This window comes from Pongo pygmaeus, chromosome 13 (assembly GCF_028885625.2).
Source record: "Pongo pygmaeus isolate AG05252 chromosome 13, NHGRI_mPonPyg2-v2.0_pri, whole genome shotgun sequence".
NCBI lineage: Eukaryota > Metazoa > Chordata > Mammalia > Primates > Hominidae > Pongo > Pongo pygmaeus.
In genome coordinates, this window is record NC_072386.2 from 75,960,765 (window position 1) to 75,966,764 (window position 6,000).

At 43.4% G+C, this 6,000-nt stretch overlaps 1 protein-coding gene across 7 annotated transcripts in view; it reads right to left on the minus strand.

Moving 5' to 3' along the window:
- Window positions 1–5,760, minus strand: part of C13H9orf153 (chromosome 13 C9orf153 homolog) — a 50,661-nt gene extending 44,901 nt beyond the window's left edge. For 2 of the 7 annotated variants that reach the window (XM_054502464.1, XM_054502465.1), the window contains exon 1: window positions 5,618–5,734. The gene's annotated coding sequence lies outside the window, so the exon portion shown is untranslated. Of the gene's footprint in view, window positions 1–5,617 lie in introns of all 7 variants that reach the window. The other 5 variants (XR_008504680.1, XM_054502463.1, XM_054502462.1 and 2 more) reach the window with 5 other exon arrangements.
- Window positions 5,761–6,000: the final 240 nt, after the last annotated feature.

The following is a 6,000-nucleotide window of genomic DNA, read 5'->3' on the forward strand; positions in this document are numbered from 1 at the left end:
AATACAAAAAGTTAGCTGGGCATAACGGCATGTGTCTGTAGTCCCAGCTACTCGTGAGGCTGAGGCAGGAGAAAGGCGTGAACCTGGGAGGAGGAGGTTGCAGTGAGCCGAGATAGTGCCATTGCACTCCAGCCTGGGAGGCAGAGCGAGACTCCATTTCGAAAAAAAAAAAAAAGACTGCAACTTATTTTGCAAATAAATTGGTCCTATTATATTTTAACCTTGGTAGAAATGGGGAACTGCAGAGAGAAAAATTATGTTTCAGAAGAAAACTGTAGTATACTTGTTAGATTCTTACCTTGTCCATTGTTTTTGCATTTTGATTATTTGCCTCCGGTTTGGACTGAATGCTGAATTCTTTGCTGGCAACAAGTCTCCAAAGTAATATTTTCAGATTTTTATCTCATTTTGCTGACTTGGAATTATTAGAAATTAAAACTCTGCTCTTCTTAGAGCTCTGCAAACTTATGCTAAACAATCTGGTATAAACTTTGAGAAAAATCACCACAGCAACTTATATATAAACAGTCTTCATGTCTGCTGCTGTGTAAACTACTCAGAAAGTTTGCTTGAACACCTGACTTGAACTATAAACCAGAAAAATCTGTCAGATTGCTACTGCAATCTGATGATACTTGAGAAACTCTAGAACAACTAGTTTATAGATAGACCACTCCAGACATTAATCTTTGTTTTTCTTCTGTTTCCATAGAAATGCCTCTTATTAAAGATCTGTTTACCTGCATTGTATAGAGAGGCCTAGCCCATCTGCAATGCCGTCTTCTGAAATGGGAGAAAATGGTTTAACTGAACTGATCTATTCTCAGAACTAAGAGACTTGACCAGGCACAGTGGCTCACACCTGTAATCCTAGCATCCTAGCACTTTGGAAGGCCAACATGGGTGGATCATCTGAGGCCAGGAGTTTGAGACCAGCCAGCCAGCCTGGCAAACATGGTGAAACCCCGTCTCTTCCAAAAATACAAAAATTAGCTGGGTGTGGTGATGCATGCCTGTAGTCCCAGCTACTGAGGAGGCTTAGGTGGGAGGATGGCTTGAACCCAGGAGGTGGAGGTTGCAGTGAGCCAAGATCACACCACTGCACTCCAGCCTGACAGAGTGAGACGCTGTCTCAGAAAAAAAAAAAAAGAAAACAAAAAAGAAATGAGACTAATTCAAGAATATATGGACAATATATTTAAATTTGCTCTTTTGCTTGTCCCAAATTTTTCCCACTCCTTTGCCTATCTCTATCTAACAACTTCTAACCCAAATCTCTCCAAAGCCATCATAACACGGATTTTAATATGTGAAAGTTTTTTAAAGTTTCAAAGTAGGACTGACAGAAATAAAAATATTTTACCCCCAAAATATCCTTCTTTGATATATTTTGAGGTGTCTGTTCAGAGAGCCAGCAAACAGAAGTAGCCCTGCAAAGTTGTCTTTCGTGGGGAGATTTGCATCATACAGAATCTGCCTTGATGCAGCCTGGCTTCTTCTGAGCCTTCCCTTGTTTGATGTAGGAAAGATTAACTGAGAGTTTGACACCTTTGAAGGTGGGAAACATTTACCATCTATTCTTTCTGAAGGCTGCTACCTGTGAGGTTTCATCTACATAGCAAGACCACCTTTGCTAGCCAGGCCTCCTCTTCTCTCCCTGCCATAACCTGTCATGCACCATAACCTCATTTACCACCATAATTTGTTTTGGGCCATTCGCTGAGCTCCCATTCTCTTGGTAACCTCAAGATGGTATGTAAGCTTCTGTACCCCACTGGGCATTTGGAGCAATCATTCTGTGGTTCTTTCCTATGTGCACATACATAAATTCGTATGCCTTTTCTCCAATGAATCTGCCTTTTGTGAGTTATTTTTTTCAGCAAGCCTTCTGAGGGCAAAAAGGCCATTTTTCCCTTGGCTCCTACAGGGGTGTTGTTTTCTGAGCCATAATAAGCTCATCTGGCCAGGTCTTATACTTTGCTCAGGGGACTTGGGGAAGGAGAACTTTGATTCAATCTAACACGTTTTTCAGATGTTCATTGTGGCATTTCTTACTCACTTTCACTTTTCAGCTGCCTCTGTAAAATCATCACAAGTGCAGCTTTGCTTGACGCAGTGAGTCCTGGTTGCCATTCTACATCATTCTAGAATCATGAGTGCAATATGCATTCATAGATGATTCTGATGCATGAAATATCCACTACTGTCTTCTCACTTCTTACTTTCACTCTTCAGCTGCTTATGTAAGATCATCATACCTGCAGATTTGCTTGACCCAGTGAGTCCTGGTTGCCATCCTACATCATTCTGGAATCGTGAGCACTATGTGTGTTCACAGATGATTCTGATGTGTGGAATATCCACTACTGTCGCCATCATTATTTTAGGTTTCAATGAATACCTTTGAGCCACTGATTCAATCTAATATAACCCAATAGCAATGATAAAGATTGTAGACTTACTAAACAGAAATAAGCAAATGTTGTGAAAAATATATTAACCAGAATGAACTATATCCTGCTAATTGAATGTTATTTAAGAACATTTGATTAATGTCATCTTCGTGGAAAATGCTCAACATTTAAATATGCAGGAGCTATTAGGAACAAAATGAGATTTCTGGGAAATCATTACTATGTTATTTTCAATTTATGAAGTGTGACTACAACTGTTTCATTTGGGAAAGGAAAGTAGCTCAGAGCAGTCGGAAGAATCTGAGGAATGCAAAATTTATCAGAGAGACAGGAGAGTCTCATTAACCCTATGTCCACGGTTAATTGTTTAAAGGCATTTTGTATTTTTCTTCTATTGCCTGTAGTTTCCAGACTAGCTGATACATTACCTAAAATGCTATGAGTTGCACAATGTGACCCTCACCCATATCTTCATTTTTTTGGAATTTGTGATCCAAAGAACAACGCATAGCCAGTCAATAGCTTATACTATTTTGAGTGAGTCACTGTGGCATGCACCTGTAATCCCAGCTACACGGGAGGCTGAGGTGATAGATCACTTGAGTACAGGAGTTCAAGACCAGCCTGGGCAACACAGGGGGAAACCTTGTCTCAAGAAGAAGAAGAAGAAAAAAGAAGCTTACGGTATTTTAATGAACCAACGTAAATACTTGGTAAACAACTTTAGAACTACCCCCTTTTTCCCTTTAAAAACCCACTTACAATTGCTGATTGGAGCATATATTCTGGGCAACTTGAATCAATGTCCCCAGGGTTGCAGTCCTCAAACTTGGCTCAAATAAGCTCTCTACTTATATTGATTTTGCCTCTGCTTCTTCCTTTAGGCCAACAGATTGCTTTTTCTTCTGAAACCCCAAAGCACCTGTGGCTCACTGCAGCGATTACTGGGTTCCATGCTTTGGGAGTGCTAGTCTAAGTGAGAAGACTCCTTGGGAAGGAGACGAGAGCCCATAGGAACCTGAAGATTCCCCTGCAGAACAGCAGGCCTTTTAAACTCCTCCCTCCTGGCTTTCACTTGTAATCAGCTGGAGGCTCCATCAAGCCAAACAAGACAACATCTGCCCCTTTTTCAGTTCTCTCAGCTGTCACTTTTCATCTAGACTTCATTAGCTCCTGCCTGGTCTTTCCCCAAAATGCCTAATGGACTTTCCTGGCTGATTTCCTTGATCCTTTACCCGTGAGTCTGTCTGTCTTCCCAGGGGAGCTGCTTGTCTGGCATGGCAGCTGGCACAGAGTAGGCACTCAGTAATTTTAGGCCTTCTGCTTTAGTTGTCAGAGGGTGAATTGACAACACGATTGATTGACAGGGAATACAATTTGCTACTGCTGATATAACCATCAGAACTGAAAATATGACAATCAGACTTAGCTCCTCAAAGAGAGGGGAAGTCTGTGGTCTTGGCCAGGAACAGATCAGTTGAGTGAATTTATATACCAACACAATGGATGACAAAGGTGACAGTGTCCAGTCACGATGGCTTCAGGGAATGAGTGGTGTGGGCAGCTCAAACAACCCATCTGGTGCTAACGTGGAGTGGGAGAGAGCTCATCAATCTTGAGCAGATATTAGACGCGGAGGCCAGATTGCTTTCTTGTGTGGGTTTTACAGCTGTGCACACTCAACTATTAAGGACAATCTTTATTACTAAAATTTTTGTAGGATGGGTGCGGTGGCTCACACCCATAATCCCAGCACTTTGGGAGGCCAAGGGGAGCAGATCATGGGGTCAGGAGATCAAGACCATCCTGGCTAACACGGTGAAACCCTGTCTCTACTAACAATACAAAAATTAGCTGGGCATGGTGGTGGGCGCCGGTAGTCCCAGCTACTCGGGAGGCTGAGGCAGGAGAATCACTTGAACCCGGGAGGCGGAGGTTGCAGTGAGCCGAGATTGCGCCATTGCACTCCAGCCTGGGTGACAGAGTGAGACTTTGTCTCAAAAAAAAAAAAAAGGAAAAATTAATTTGTCATAGAGGATGAAACTCTTAATCCTTCCTTTGAAGTAATTACTTTTAGAGAGCTTGTTTGGAGGTTCTAGCAGGGGAGTGCAGCTACTCATATACCCTTGACCAAAGAACGGCCCTCCTCTGTTGGGGAAGGTCGTCCGCAGCGTCTGGAAGGACGCATGTGGAGTGATGAGGGAGGAAGGAGAAGCCCACCTAGCCAGCCAAATCAGACAAATTAACCCTGGCCATCAGTGGGGTGACAGATGTTGCAGCCAGATCACCCTCACATCAGGAAATAATTGCTTTTAAAACGCAATATTTGAAAACCTGAATTTTCTTGGGTAAGCAACTATTATATTGCTAATTTAACGAAAGACTTTTTAAAAAAATTAATATACTTAAACTTTAGAGCTATTTTAGAATTGGTTAGAAAGTACAATATTCCCACAACCCCCCTTCCCTGCACCATACACACAGCTTCCCCTTTTTTTTTTCACTACTTATGTTTGTGTGGTATGTTTGTTACACTTGATGAGCCGATATCAATGCATGGTTACTAACTAAAGCCCATACTCCACAGTTTACATTATGGTCCATTCTTGGTGTTGTGCATTCTATGAGATTTCACAATGTGCAATCACATATATCCACTTTGATAGTATCATACAGAGCAGCGATTTTTTTTTTTTTCTTTGAGATAGGCTCTCACTCTGTCACCCCAGCTGGAGTGCAGTGGTGTGAACACAGGTCACTGCAGCCTCAACCTCCCAGGCTCAGGTGATCCTCCCATCAGCCTCCCAAGTGGCAGAGGAAAAAGAAAGGACACTGGGTGTGAGGGAAGGGTGCAAAGTCAGGACCAAGCATCCATGGGAACACGGGGGAGGATGAAGGCACTGAGGCTGGGGAGAGAGGGCAGGGCTATCAGTGTTGAAGGCTGGAAGGGATGAGGGAGTCTACAGGCTTGGCACGATCAACTGGTTCCAGCTTCTGTGACCTGCCTGGAGGAAGATGAAACAGGCTCCTCATCCTTATTGGTAAAGATAAACCCAAATCCCATCTCACCTCCCAGCTCTGATCTTCCCGCCCTAGCCACTGCCCACCTCACTCTGTCTCTCCTTGCCAAGCCTAGACTGGCTTAGCTTTCACTGCTCTGCGGTCTCACAGTGCCCCGTGGCTATGGCTGTAGCTGCACTTACCACTTGTTTTACAGTTGTCTCTTCACATGGTCATATCTGTCTTGAGTCTCTGCACTCCCAGGGCAGAGGCTGAGTCTCATTCATCCAGCAGCCCCAAGGCCCAGCCCCACTCCTAGCATGTGTCATTGCTTAGTGTTAAGTGACTGTCCATTGTGACATGTGCACATCCTCAAGGTCACATAAACAGCTATATGATTTCAAGTGATGGGGAATTATCTTGTTGCTTGGTGGGGGGGTGGGAGACGATGGAGGATGATGGAAAAGCATTTTTAAAGAGTGAACATTGAGTAGCTGAGTGGCTACTTTTTTTTCTGCCTCAGCTTGTGGCTGGGACCCCAGGCACACGCCGGGCTAATTTATGTATTTTTCTGTAGAGATGGGGT